Source organism: Asterias amurensis, chromosome 18 (assembly GCF_032118995.1).
Source record: "Asterias amurensis chromosome 18, ASM3211899v1".
Taxonomy (NCBI): domain Eukaryota; kingdom Metazoa; phylum Echinodermata; class Asteroidea; order Forcipulatida; family Asteriidae; genus Asterias; species Asterias amurensis.
This window is the reverse complement of record NC_092665.1, coordinates 6,782,634-6,798,518: the sequence shown is the minus strand read 5'-3', so window position 1 is coordinate 6,798,518 and position 15,885 is coordinate 6,782,634. Positions and strand designations below refer to the sequence as shown.

General features: G+C 39.9%; 2 pseudogenes; one reads left to right on the top strand and one right to left on the bottom strand.

Annotated features, from left to right (window-relative positions):
* Positions 1-15,885, top strand: part of LOC139950981 (alkaline phosphatase-like) — a 179,851-nt pseudogene that overhangs the window by 145,831 nt on the left and 18,135 nt on the right.
* LOC139950234 (uncharacterized) lies at positions 12,938-13,748 on the bottom strand (annotated as a pseudogene).

Sequence of the window (15,885 nt, the reverse complement as noted above, 5' to 3'; positions counted from 1 at the left end):
CTTTAACCCCGGGTTGACCTACCTCACCAGGAGAGCCAGCATCACCTCTGGGGCCTACAAGTCCTTGACCATGGTTCCCATTAGACCCAGGGATTCCCGGTATACCGGCTGGGCCCTGGCAGCAAGAGTTACACGTCATTCCCGAATCAGGTGAAACTGCTGATGTAGCCACCAGGAACTGAACTTGCATAAAAGCCAAAACAATGGCCACTCCTAACGTAATCTTCATCTGTAAAAATTGTAAGAATAACAACATTTATAGCAATTGTGTTTTCGTAGCTGGTAAGGTTGATCATTTGTCAGTTGATCCTCTCCTTTTTATATGTATTCGCCCGTAAGGTATCAGATTAGATCAAACTGCACATTAGTTGATCAACTGAATAATAGTGTAAGTTTGCTGAACTAAATCTGTAAATGAAAAAAATTAATGTGTTTTTTTAAAGCAATTAAATGAGAACACCTTTGGAGTGTTAAAACTGTTTATAATTGATATTACAAACAGAAGTGTCGTTGCCGATCGGTTTTGACCACCGATGTCAAACTCTGGTGTTTCTGATCAGCAGAGTGTGGGTTCGAATCCCGAGTCGTGACATTTATAACCTCGCCTTTCGCATGGAACGTAAAGCCGTTGGTCACATGTGTTGTGTAACGCATGTAAATATCCCAGTACACTTATCGAACAGAAAAAAGGCTCGCCTCGGTGTTCCTGGCTGTGGCTGCTGATGCGCCGTAGCACCTTGTAAACCCTTATAAGGTGCTAAATAATTGGTTCTCAGAATTGATCATTTCAATAACTCTGAAAGTTTGTATTAGACCGTGGGATGATCATCAAAAAGGGCTCTAGTTTTCGAGTTTTGTGGTCTACCCTCTGCAACTACCTGAATTTTCCCCCAGATGTTCTTATGGTAGTCCTGAATAACATGTGAAAGTCGTCAAGGGCAAAACTTGCACAGTAATGAGTTATTTTAATTAGAAAATAATTATAGAAAAATAGCGCCCTCTATTGGTCAAAACTGGAAAAACTATGCACAAACTCTATGGGCAAATCACTACGTGCACAAACGCTTATTTATTTTGCTTTCATTTACAGGTTTTCAGCTCTTTTCTCCCAGATCTCAATTAATTAATTATTTAACATCCCTGGACATCAATCATTTCCCCAATTGAGTTATTTCAATTGTTTCAAATTAATGTCACTAACAAACTTTCTGGGCCTCATTTTGGTCATTTACTAAGTCTTCAGAGCTTAGACAGGCCTTAATTAAATTGTAATCGATTGAATGAATGAACTTGACAAAAAAAGGATATTGTTGACATTAAGACTTTTTTAATTTCTTCTCTTCATATCATAATGACACATTTCTAGTACAATACCATTGTTATCATGATGAATTATGTTACTTTCTTGAAAAGGCCCTTTTAAATTCCACCAAACAATTCAGTTTAAAACAATAATAAATCCGTTTATGTGCCGTATAACCTATGCCTGGCGTATCCCCAAAAAGTATTGACGTATTCTGACGTATCCACCAGTAACATACATAACTTCATTTTAAGTTAGTGATACGCTATCAATTCATTAGTCATACGCTTTGTATACTTTCAGTACGCTATGGATGCGATTCTGGGAAGTTGGGCACTCTTGAACTTTTAAAATGCTCGAACTAGTTTCTGTAGGCCTATACGCCGGCATACATTAAGGCGATACGCCATGGTGTGACAGGGCCTTTAACAATTCCAAAGATATAAAGATTTTACAAAATTGAATGAAAATAATATAAATCTAGTTCCAAACTGTCTTTCTGGTACCACAGTAACTGATGGGTTAATTCAATTCTCAAATCAATTGTTGCACATTTATTTTAAGGTTTATATTTTGGTAAGCCAAAAGCTTACTTTTTACACATTGTACTTGTGCAGAATTCTCTTCTTATTTTTTCTACTTTTTTATTGAAAATGATGATTCAGCCAACATTTTGTTTAAATTAGTTATCATCAGAATAAACATCCCCGTCCGAGTCCTTTGAAGCCACTCCGCAACTGGCACAAAAGCGTAAGTCTGTGCAGGGGAAATTGATTTGTTGACATGAACATCTGCTGTGTAATATTTTCCTTTACATACTTTCTTCTTCAATCTGCATGATACACTGTACGGGGAGCACGTTCAGCTGAGGCGTTTCAGAATCACCAGTGTCAGAGCGTAGCAACCTTTTGATCGTGGTTCACCTTCAGTTGTCTCGTTGCTAATGGCATCACTATTCTCGCGTTCTGCAAGCGAATTATAAAAGCATACTCGATGACTGAACAGACAGTACACACAATAAAAACAATTTTTAGGAAAAGCAAACATGTACAGTTTGGGTGAACGTAGATCAACTCATTGTTCCTTAATTGTAGTACACATCCAATCCAAAGTTTATTTAGGCATTATGAATTTATCATATCCAAGTGGCATGCCCTCATACCCTAGTCAACTTGTGCCCAATTATTAAAGGTCAATCCATACAAAACGTATGATAAAGAGCACTGGAAAGCTTTTGATATAAAGAGGACATTTTTACCCAATACTTTGAACTTATCATTATCTTGTAGCAAATTCTTGCAATAATTTACACAGATTTTATATATAGATTTTTTTATTTAATGGGGATACTGGTCCTGTTCACAAATACCAACAGTTTTCCATAATTTATATTCATTTGAGTTTTTTCTCTCGTTTTCCTTAAAACAAAAGAAAAGAAGGTTAGAAGGTTACACACAGTATTTCTTCTGGTGGGCGAGAGTAATGAACAAGTTATTTTTTTTACCTTCAATTTTTGTTCTTCTTTAGCTTTCTCAGATTAGTTTCTGCCTTTCTTTGTTTCTCCTACTCCCTGCACGCTTCATTGTCAGCGAAAAGTGTTGATATACCACTAACCCAGAGCGGACATGTCATACTGAAAAGAAAAGAAATACAAATAAATGAGGCCCTAGTTTACTCATCTTATTTGAAAACAAAATTAGGCTTGTTCCCCTTAGTTTAAATACAAAATTTTAATTTTAATACCACATCTCAAAGAAATCTGGTTGTTTGCCTCTAGAATTTTAAGAATAAAGATGGGGATGTTATTTATTATTATTCAAGCATACTTCATCACGTGATTAGTATGGGGGTCTTGGGGTACGTGTATGTACCCTTGCCCTTCCTCCACTTCAGTGTTTTAGTTTAGTAAGTAAGGGCCAATTTAGTTTTTCCTGAATCGTGTACATTTTTAATCGGCCTAGTGCATTGAATGAATATTTAATGTTTTTTGATTTTTCATACTGTAGTCTGTACATGTAACTGTAATTACTAATTGTAACAGTGCATGTATGAATATGATGTATGTTTTTTGTTATTAATTCAAGTATTAAGTAAATAACTAAAACCGATGTGTGTCATCATCATGATTCATCAACAAAATGTGTATCCTCATCATGTGATCGTGACTCTGATTTCGTTTCATTTATTTGAGAGATCGGAGCATTTCATTTTGTTTAACTTCATGACTTAAAAAAAAAAAAAAAAAAATGATTTACTGCTTTGCTTCGAATTGAAGCACAACTTATTCTGGAAAGAAATGGTGCCTAAATACCTTCAACTTTAACTAGTACATCCACGGTACTCCAACCAGCAGCTGCCGCTGTGCTTCCTGGTAAAATTGGATCGGAAGGTCTTGTCTTTTGATTGTAGGTCGCTGTCATGTCATCATCCATGGCGTCCAAGCATACACATTTTCACATGTCATGATGATCATGATGTTTTTCCTAACCACTGCTGGGCCAACGAACTCCTGCCAGCGATAACTATTTTCCCGAACTAGCTCGGATTAAATTTATGTTGTTTTCATGTAACATAAAACGAGCCGATCTTCGCAACTTTCTTCCCTTCACACAGGACGAAGTTTCCTGAGAAGCGTAGACGACATTTTTCTGAAATCCTTCTCGAAACCACGGCTTCGGCTCCGGATGCTAGCTTGGCCCCGCGGTTGTTTTGGCAATTGTGCGTGCTTGGCGTACGCGCTCAGTCAGGGCTTCAGACGAGATAAGGGAACCTGAAGCTGAATCCAACGCAGGCGCCGTCGTTTCGAAAAGGGCCACAAAACCACAGGACTTCGAAACAAGCTCTTTCATTGGTCCACACATCCGCATGCATGTCATATGCGCTATGATTGGCCGAGCTTATAAGTCATCTATTTTTTTGTTGCACGTTCAGCCATTTATTCTCGCTGTATTATTGTGCTTCATTTCGCGAATAAATCCATACTGTGCAAGTTTTGTGCTTGACGACTTTTTTTGGGTGGTAAGTTGAATTTTCTTCAAGTTTTGAGACCAAATGTAAGTAGTTGTGTAGGGTAGAGCACTGAAAAGCAGAATTTGGAGCATCATCCCACGGTCTATATATACTCAGCGCCAATTGGGTACCTTGTTGGTAGAAACTTCGGTGTTATTATTATTTCTATTATTCGTTGGATTGCCCCTCTACGTGTGCAAACGATAATAGGTCTGTTGTAATTTGAACCAAGCAGCGAAATGGTCCGTTTGTTACACAGGCCATCTCGGGACCTGGAAACTGGTTAATTAATACTTATTATACTAGAAGAAATGCCTGAAAAAAAAAACATGGAGGTTGGCTTTATAAACAAATTTGTTACTAATGGAAGGTTAATTTAAGACATCACAGTTTCGACCCATACATAATGATACACAATACGTTGCCGGCGATCATGTGGTGTCACTTGGAACCATCCAAACAACATATTGACTTCAACAAAAATGTGCGGCTGTAGCTACAACAGCACTCTTGAGTTTCCGGCCGATTTTGCACATACTCTCAGCACGGATCAACTCAAAGCTGTACGTGGTCACTTATTGAGTTGATCGACTTGGCGTAGTTTCTACTAAATATATTCCGAATCTCATTCTTAATTATAGTGTTTTTGACTTGAGCAAAGACATTTTGTCAAAAGTGGAATGTGAACCTTGGACCCATATTGTTTTGGCGCTCTCCAACTGAGTTATCAATCCATAATGTTCACGATTTACCTTTTTGCCAGCAATGTTTAAAATAGGTTTTTTTTTACACAAATGTTTCGCACAAAATAGAACTAGAAAACATTTTACTGAGAGTACAGACTGAGGGTATAACCGAGAGTAAAGCTAACTTAATTCAAAACAAACCACAATTGTTTTTATATTTGCTCCTTTGTTAAGGCTGGCTCACACTATGACGATTACGGGGCATGCTACGTTTAGCTGCGAATCGCAATTGCGAGTTTGCCGCCATTCATCGTGTGTTGTCGTCAATTGTCGCTGACGAATCCGCTAGAGACCGCAGACGGCTGCAAAAATTACTCGCGTCTGTCCCTACTATGTAAGCCAACCTTTAATAAGGCTGGCTTACATAGTAGCGGGCCAAAAGCCAAACGGAAAGTGGCGACCGTGAAAATTCCAAGACGTTGCCGGCAAAGTAAAGGCAAAAAGCCCAAATGGAAAAATCATAATTAGCTGACGTGGAGGGAACGACCTTCAGCGACAACAGGAAAAGGGTCACACGGCTGGCAGCAGACTGGGTGGCGGCAAGGAACGGCGGCTGATGAAGGTGGGTTGTGGCGACGATGACGTGACTCGTTTGCCGACATCAAACCGTCTGTGTGTGGGTTGTATAACAGTCGAGTTTGGCGTTCCCACTCTTCACAAAATTCTGGTCATCCAATCATCAGACAACGACTACCAACGAAATTGTGACGACCTCAAAACGACAATCGACCACTTGCACGCGCGTCACACGCGGCGACTAATGCCACGCTCACCATCTTGGTCGCCAATAGATTTACGTGTAAACGCAGGGTCGCCGAAATAGCGCACTTCTCTGAACAACACACGTTGACATTGACCACCAAAAATTGCGCCTCCAAGATTATTTTGATGATGACGTCAGGTGAATTGGGTCAATAAGCGGAATCGCACGGCATGGAAATGTCATGCGACTGATAATTGCGGCCGTCTGCGCCAAGAAAATGAGGGTTACGTTCTCCAACGAAATCTGAACGCAATCACAATGATTTTTTTGGCTGTCACATCTTTGTCGACGGACACGACTGATAATTTCGACCGTCTTCGGTCGCTAGCGGGTTCGTCAGCGACAATTGACAGCAAAACACGTTGATTGGCGGCAAAATCAAAATTGCAATACGCAGCTCGACTTTGCTTGCCGTAACCCTAATTTGTCTTAGTGTGAGCCAGTTAGCACCAGGCCGATAACTTGTTCGACCCCCCAAAACAGGGACACTGTTGTCGATATGATACTTTTGAAGAATTTGTTGACAAGACTTAAAGCCATTATACACTTTCGGTAAACAGTATTGTCCAAGTCCCACACTTCGTGTATCACAACTTATATATAAAATAACAATCCTGTGGAAATTTAGGCTCAATCGGACATCGGAGTCGGGAGAAAATAACGGGAAAACCCACTCCTGTTTTCGCGCGTTTCGCCGTGTCATGACATGTGTTTATAACAAATCCGTAATTCTCGTTAACGAGAATTTATATTGCTTTACCGTTTTCTCAAAAAGTAAAGCATTTCATGGACTAATATTTCAAGAGAAGTCTTTCACCATTACCTTCTGTAAACCCTGTAAATCATTTGTAAATCTGTGAACTTTTTTTTTTTTTTCTGTACCGAAAGGGTCCAATGGCTTTAAGTTTTGAGATGACCTCGTTTTCAAAAGAGATGATTTCAGCGCAGCTGTGCATGCAATAAATTATCGGCATTATATAGACCTGTTCGTACTTCCTGCGAACGCGAATGGGATCAAATGTTTAAACCACACCCCTGTTTTTGCAGGGATTGAACACATTTCAACTGATGCGAATTAAACGTTGCAATTTTGTGACGTCAAAATTTGTAAATATTCGCATTCGCATTTGCAGGAGGTATGAACAGAGATTTTTTGCTTAAAAAGCTATACTTCATGGCAATAACGGTGCTTCTAACAAACTGCAGGCGATTAATTAGCTGACCGACTCAATCACAAAACTGTTCCTAAAAAAAAATAAAACTGGTACAAAGACAAACAATCACATTTTCCTAAAGGGTGAAGACATTTGTAAAACGCACAACAACTGCACTGTAAACACAAACAAGTTTTTAGGTTCTGTAACAGTTTACGAACGCGTCGAAGGGTGCATAGGGTTAACACGTAACAGTGTATGGAGTCAATGAGTTGTGTTGAAAACAATGGTTTCTGCCCATTTATAAACGGCTGATGCGTCAAACTAAACGCGTCAAGCGTTTTGTTTTTACTATGATGCGTTTAGTTTGACGCATCAGCCGTTTACTTTATGTTAAGAATGTGTTAAAGAAGCGTTTAAAAGGTGTTCAGCGCACATCAACGATTGCTGATCACACCAGTGATTAAGTTTGATGTAGAAAATGGGCGAAACCCAATGTTTTACAACACAACTCATGGGCCTATACAGTGTTACGTGTTTAACCTAAACCCTTAGATGCGTTCGAAAGTTGTTACAGAACACAAACACTTGTTTTGTACGGTGTGTCTTGCTGATGCGTACCATCAATTTAGTTTATCTGTTTGTCATTGTTTGTTACGTTTGAATTGTGTCAATTTTGCCAATTACGTTGTAACATTCTTGCAAGATGTGCAACAGAATGCCTCAAAACAAGACAATTACCCTGGTAATACAGAACAACTGTCGCATAAATAGTGGCGGTTAAAGAGTTTTGTAAACATTTGGAGCAAACGGCACACCCGCCTTGCTTCGGTTGCCCCTTGCTGTAACAAGACAATCAACACCTTATAGGGTACTCATATTGTACAATGTTCAGTCTGAAATATCCCCCGCCCATAATAAAAAAAACAACAAAAAAAAAACAACATTTTTTTATAAAATAATGCAATGTAAAATCAATAATGCAATCTCATCATCTGTTGTTACCATTCTTTACACAGTGTTGTAAACGAGCAGAACGTCGCGCGCGGTTAAAGTATTGACAATGGCGGAAAAAAAATATAACAACAGTTTTGCACAAAACATTCTTGGAGACTTCTGCAAGTAGCGCGAAAAAAAAACTTTAGGAAATTACGGCATGGTTTCAAAGGGAGCTGAACTGGGTGCACATTTTTGTGTACAATCACAGTACCACCACAGTTCACTAAGATGGCAGAGCTTTAGAAAAGAAGAGACCTAACCACTGCATGAGAATATCAGCTGTATCGAGTGGTGTCCCTTTTGGAGCAAAAACTGCAACCTCATTGCAATAGGCTAACCTTAAACCCACTACTTGCATCTAGAAGCCACAGCTTGAGTCCGGCAGTAGAATGAGGAACACTTACCTTGATGATGTGTTCTTGTAGTCCAACCCTTCTCAGCTCTTTTCTTATAATGCAAAGTTGTTATGAACACTGCTGCTGGTGCAGCGCTTTTAAATACTGCCGCATTTTCCTTGAAGTGCTCATCAGTCTACTTCTGGGTTTTGATTGACAATCGATGAGCAACCAATCAGAGATACGTGTTAAAGTCACTGATTGAAAGCAGTGACTTACTCTATCATTGGTTTGGACGAGGCTGTATGTTGCAATTGTGGATCAATACCGTGTTAAAGTCACTGATTTATGACAGTGACTTACTATACCACTGGTTTGAATGAGACTGTGTATAAATAGATACCAAACTATACACTACATTGTGTATGTGTTAAAGTCACTGATTGAAAGCAGTGACTTACTCTATCACTGACTTGAATGAGGCTGTATGTTTACCAATGGAGATCAATTTGTACACGCTTTAATGGTATGGTGTTTTTACATGTATATCCGCCCCACTGGGTTGCACTGTGTGATTGCTTCCTGAAGTTCCTGGCCGTTTTCCTTCTATTTCCGCTCAATTGATGTATTTCCCTGATGTTTGTGAGTTAAAGTGCAAGTTTATTATCAAAGAAATAACTGTGTACGCAATATAGATACTGTTCAGATGGTTCTCTTTTGTGCTTCGTTAACCACTCTTTTCACGTATGGTTACGAACACTAACTCAGTGTTGTTGTTTTTTCTTTTCCGAAATCGAAATGCAAAGACAATGTATTTAGTTGAGTGCGCCACCAACAGAGCAACGTTAAAGGCACTGGACACCATTATTTTGTAATTACTCAAAATAATTGTTAGCATAAAAACTAACTTGGGTATAAGCATTGGAGAGATATTAACACGATAAAACAATGTTAGTTAAACGGCTCTCTCTGAATAAACCTAGTTTTTGAGAAGAAGTAGTTTTTCGAATTGTTAAGGTCTCAAACTGAATGCATCTGAAAGCACACAACTTGTGCGACGGGGGTGATTTTCCCATTATTCTCTCGCAATTTCGACGACCAATTGAGCTCAAATTAATGTTCACGGGTTTGTTAATTTAAGAATATGTTGAGATACACCAAGTGGAAAGACGTGACTAGTGCTTGAAAGTTTCCTAATGTGTCCTGCCTTTGCCCTTAAAGGGTAATTTTAAACTGATTTTCAATTGTATCCTTTGTTTTCTCAGAGTCTACTACCACTGAAACGCATAAATGCTTTTTGGGAAACAAGAATGTTCAATGGCGCAAAAACAATCAAATGAACACATTGCGATTTGTATTTATTTACTATTAATTAACAATTGTTGAAGTGATTTTGATTAAGGACTCTTGTTTAACACGTAAGGCAGGATTCCGCCTTGGGCCGGTGTTTCATGGAAATCTGTCCCCGGAGATTCTGTCCCCATTTTGGGCAGGTGTGTCAGGAGATTATGTTCTCCCAAACTTCCCTGCCCCCTTATACGGCAAACTTGTTACAAACTAATTGTGATAGCGCCCTCTGTTAAATCACCCTCACTCAGCCCATGTTAGTTTCTCAAACAGGGGAAAGATTCTTCGGCAGCAACTGATGCCACTGAGACGCCGGCAACCCATCCGGGCACCTAGTCCTGGAGAACTGCGCGTGGCCCTTGAATTGCGAGTGGCAGGAGATTTTGTCCCTTGGAGATGGTTTCCTCTTCTTACAGTGAGCGGTGACCATGGTCGTTTCTTAATTCTGAAAGCACCCTCTCTTGATTCAATCTGCTTCAGACCGTATTGATATCAGAATCTCCGAGGAAAAATCAATAGCACTCCGGGTCTTCGTTAACTGCGGCCCCTACCAGCCTGGGAAACCTAGGAGGGGCCAGGTCATTTCGTTTGTTTGCAGTTTTTCGGAAGCAACAAGAAAACAACATGTTCGGTCGCCAGTCAAATAAGACGAGTTGTGTTCCTCCGACAACAAGGCCTACAATCCCGGCCGAAATGCTTGGTCCATCCATTCCTACGCAATAAAAAAACATTCCCTGTCCACTTGCCACTGACAATAAACATCGTCTCCCCTGCCCCGTCGCCCCCATCCCAATGTTGAATCGTACGCAGAAGACCGGCATTTGGATCCAACATTGAAAGTGGGGCAGGGGGGCCCAAAGAGATATGGCCGGGATTATAGTATTGGTTCCAACACCGCACACTGTACGTTTGTAGTTGAAAACGGTGGTCGCGAGCACACACACAACCAACGTTTGGATCTGTACACACCTCACAGTGTACATTTTTGATAAATTTATACATAGAGGGCGCTTTGTAAGTACAATCTCAATTACATTACACCACAGAGCCAAAGCACCCTTTACGCACCCTACTACATAGGGTGCGTTCGATTAGCTTCCCTTGGTCGACCCCGCGGTGCTCACTCGGGTTAGCCCCTGACAAGAGCTAATCGAACGATCACCCTCAGTGGTCAAATTATGCAACAAAAATAATGTTTTTTTTTCCACAGGTTTGTTATCTTATGCATGTTGGGGTACATCAAGTGAAAATACTGGTCTTCGACAATAATTACCAAATCAAGTGGAAATACTGGTCTTCGACAATAATTACCAAATGTGCCTAGTTTAAAAATAAACCATGGATGGTATATCTACATGGTTAGACCATGGATGAAGAAATAGGAGCCAGACTGGTTTATCACAACCTGTACACCATTGTGTGAAGCGATAGTAGAAGAAAGGCAGGTTGTGTTGTCCCCATTTATTTACCACAACTATTTTCATTCCACATACCACCACCAGTGGCAAGGTCCCTTGCCGCCATCACTAAAGTTCGTGCATGCGCGAGTGTGTTTTTCCGGCAAAAACACGCCCATTTTATGATAATTGCCCACGTTCGTCCTAGGAAAAAAAAATACGCGTGCTGGCCAAGCCAGTGTCTCGATTCAGTGTGTCTTCTGTAGAAGGACACAAAAACAATGTTAACTGATTTACATTAAACTTGCACTGTTAAAAGTCATTACGGTAGAAAGTTTCCCTTAAATTGTTACTTGCAGAGGTGCTGTAGCTTCTGACAAGATGAGTAAAACGGTGTCAAGAAAAGTATTTCAGGTTTTAAATTGTATTTACCAATTATTATAGTTTAATATCCATTAAATACTCAAAACACAAAAACCAAAACGATCGACTGATACGGCGTCAATGTTTATTCTATCAATGTATTGAAAACAATCAAGTGACACCTGATTTTTTCTAGATCTTAACTTCAAGTACACTAAATGGATAATAGTTTTTTTTTAGGATAAAATGCTTTGTAGAAATATATGTTTCAATTAATATGTTGTTGATATAACGTTAATGCAAACATTAACAGTGTGTTTGTGACGACCTTTCACGTTAATGTTTAATTCTTTTGTCAACGAAACTTTTCTGTAGTAAGGGAGATCAAAGTAAAATGCAATAGAGTGTAACAAGCAGGTATTCCGAAAGATTAAGTCACAATCAAAGTGAGGAAAATCATATTTTCGAAATTCACACTAAGACTTTTTTATTTATTGATTGTGTCTTTTTACAGCAAGATTGGTTTCATGCCGTTTTGACGGTTAAACCAATCGCTGTACCGAAATGTACATCCCCTCTTTAACAAGTTATTGTGACATCATCAAACGTTTTATACAAAGGTTGTTCAAAACGAATACCCAATGTTTCATCTGCATTATAAAAAGACAAGCGCTCTCTCATGTAAAAACAAACAAACGCAAAACTACGAGGAAGACTGACATAGTATTTCTTCATATCGAGACGTGTTCGGGTCAATACGGCACAAAAGAAATGTTTTCCGATAATTTTCAACGCTGTATCCTTTTGATAACAAACTTGCATTAGTTTCATATCATAAGTATTGTTCATTAACCAAGATATCCACAGAAGACAGCCAGCTGCTAGGTGAATTAATTGTATTTTGTTGCTTCAACAGCGTGCAGCTTTATTTACCAATTAAACACTTTTAAATTCAAAATGGCCTGCGAAACAGGTGGCCATCATGATTTAGGTTTTTTGCTGTCTCGGTCCGTATCAAGGACGGTGAACTGCTTTGCTTGTCTTTACTACTTATTAAACTATCAATTTTTTTTAATTTTATTTTTTATAGTAATTTCAATTTGTTTACTTTTTGTTCGGATAAAGAAATCGTCATCAGGTACTTATTAATGCACCCTCGGAAATCTACAATGAAAAGTAGACATAACCAATTTGCCCGAAAATGTGGTAAACTAAAACCAAAAGGATAATCTGATATTTAATACACGTTAACTTGAAAAAAAACAAAACAAAAAAAACATTTAAATGTTTTCGTCACATTTAACACGTATGCTAAATCACGCTTTTTAAAATATATTGTGTTCTATCGAGCTAAATGTCCTCCGTGCATTAAAACAACAGTTAATTTATTATATTCATCTTTAACAAACTGCCCCATCTAAACAAAATTAACTGGTGATTATTGAAACACTATATTATTGCCCTTTTTTATAAAGCGTTGTCTGAAACTTAAAAACGTTTCCGTGTGTTGTTATGTTTGATTTATATTTCATACAACAGGAATCCAGTAAAAGACGTGTAATGGTAAACGTTACTAAGTACGGGACCGTTTACAGCTAAGTGAACTTGATCTCCATAGTGCAGGGGAATCACTGCACTGTTGCTCACTTGATGGTAACCTGCATCGTCTACACCCCCTGTAACAATGGTGTTACCGTTCTTCTTAAGCTTGACATTCAGGTAAGGCCTACTTGATGATTTATGGACTGAGAACATCAATACGTATACCCCAGGCACATTACACGTAAACGTGCCGTTATTCAAGTTGAAATCAGTCCCTTCCTCTGAAAACAATAACTCTTCAAAAGGCAGAGGATCATAGGGGGATGGAGGGTTGAAGCTGGTATTCCTCACTGCATTGAAGGCGGACCGTCGCGTACTACATTCACCTGCTTCACCAGTCTGTCCAGCTGGTCCAGGTTCACCTCTCTCCCCCTTCAAACCATTCATCCCAGGCAGACCTTGAGGTCCTTGTTTCCCTGGTTGACCGACTCCTTGCTCCCTTCAGTCCATGTTCCCCTTTAGAGCCTGGCTCACCAACCAGTCCATCTGACCCCTTGTCTCCTTTAACCCCGGGTTGACCTACCTCACCAGGAGAGCCAGCATCACCTCTGGGGCCTACAAGTCCTTGACCATGGTTCCCATTAGATCCAGGGATTCCCGGTATACCGGCTGGGCCCTGGCAGCAAGAGTTACACGTCATTCCCGAATCAGGTGAAACTGCTGCTGTAGCCACCAGGAACTGAACTTGCATAAAAGCCAAAACAATGGCCACTGCTAACGTAATCTTCATCTGTAAAAATTGTAAGAATAACAACATTTATAGCAATTGTGTTTTCGTAGCTGGTAGGGTTGATCATTTGTCAGTTGATCCTTTCCTTTTATTATGTATTCGCCCGTAAGGTAAAACTGTACATTAGTTGATTAACTGAATAATAGTGTAAGTTTGCTGAACTAAATCGGTAAATGAAAAAATGTAATATATTTTTTTAAAGCAATTAAATGAGAACGCCTTTGGAGTGTTAAAACTGTTTATAATTGATGTTATTTACAGAAGTGTCGTTGCCGATCGGTTTTGACCACCGATGTCAAACTCTGGTGTTTCTGATCAGCAGAGTGTGTGTTCGAATCCCGAGTCATGACACTTATAACCTCGCCTTTCGCATGGAACGTAACGCCGTTGGTCACATGTGTTGTGTAACGCATGTAAAATATCCCAATACACTTATCGAAAAGAAAAAAAAAGGCTCGCCTCGGTGTTCCTGGCTGTGGCTGCTGATGCGCCGTAGCACCTTGTAAACCCTCATAAGGTGCTAAATAATTGGTTCTCAGAATTTATCATTTCAACAACTCTGAAAGTTTGTATATACTCAGTGCCAATTGGGTACCTTGTTGGAAGATACTTCGATGTTATTATTATTATTTTTATTATTCGTTGGATTGCCCCTCTACGTGTGCAAACGATAATAGGTCTGTTGTAACTTGAGCCGAGCAGCGAAATCGTCCGTTTGTGACACAGGCCATCTCGGGACCTGGAAACTGGTTAATTAATATTGATTATACTAGAATAAATGCCTGAAAAAACATGGAGGTTGGCTTTATAAACAAATTTGTTACTATTGAAAGGTTAATTTGAGACATCACAGTTTCGACCCATACATAATGATACACAATACGTTGCCGGCGATCATGTGGTGTCACTTGGAACCACCCAGACAACATATTGACTTGAACAAAAATGTGCGGCTGTAGCTAAAACAGCACTCTTGAGTTTCCAGCCGACTTTGCACATACTCTCAGCACGGATCAACTCAAAGCTGTACGTGTTCACTTATTGAGTTGATCGACTTGACGTAGTTTCTACTAAATATATTCCGAATCTCATTGTTAATTATAGTGGTTTTGACTTGAGCAAAGACATTTTGTCAAAAGTGGAATGTGAACCTTGGACCCATATTGTTTCGGTGCTCTCCAACTGAGTTATCAATCCATAATGTTCACGATTTACCTTTTTGCCAGCAATGTTTAAAATAGTGGGGTTTTTTTTACAAATGTTTCGCACAAAAAAGAACTAGAAAACTTTTTACTGAGAGTACAGAGTAAGGGTAGAACCGAGAGTAAAGCTAACTTAGTTCAAAACAAACCACAATTGTTTTTATATTTGCTCCATTGTTCCGTTTAGCTGCTAATCGCAACTGCGAGTTTGCCGCCATTCATCGTGTGTTGTCGTCAATTGTCGCTGACGAATCCGCTAGAGACCGCAGACGGCTGCAAAAATTAGTTGCGTCCGTCCCTACTATGTGAGCCAACCTTTAATAAGGCTGGCTTACATAGTAGCGGGGCAAAAGCCAAACGGAAAGTGGCGACCGTGAAAATCCCAAGACGTTGGCGGCAAAGTAAAGGCAAAAATCATAATTAGCTGACGGGGAGGGAACGACCTTCAGCGACAACAGGAAAAGGGTCACACGGCTGGCAGCGGATTGGGTGGCGGCAAGGAACGGCGGCTGATGAAGGTGGGTTGTGGCGACGACGACGTGACTCGTTTGCCGACATCAAACCGTCTGTGTGTGGGTTGTATAACAGTCGAGTTTGGCGTTCCCACTCTTCACAATATTCTGGTCATCCAATCATCAGACAACGACTACCAACGAAATTGTGACGACCTCAAAACGACAATTGACCCCTTGCACGCGCGTCACACTCGGCGACTGAGACCACGCTCACCATGTTGGTGGTCAATAGATTTACGTGTAAACGCAGAGTCGCCCAAATAGCGCACTTCTCCGAACAACACACGTTGACATTGACCACCAAAAGGGCGCCTCCAAGATTATTTTTATGATGACGTCAGGTGAATTGGGTCAATAAGCGGAATCGCACGGCATGGAAATGTCATGCGACTGATAATTGCGGCCGTCTGCGCCAAGAAA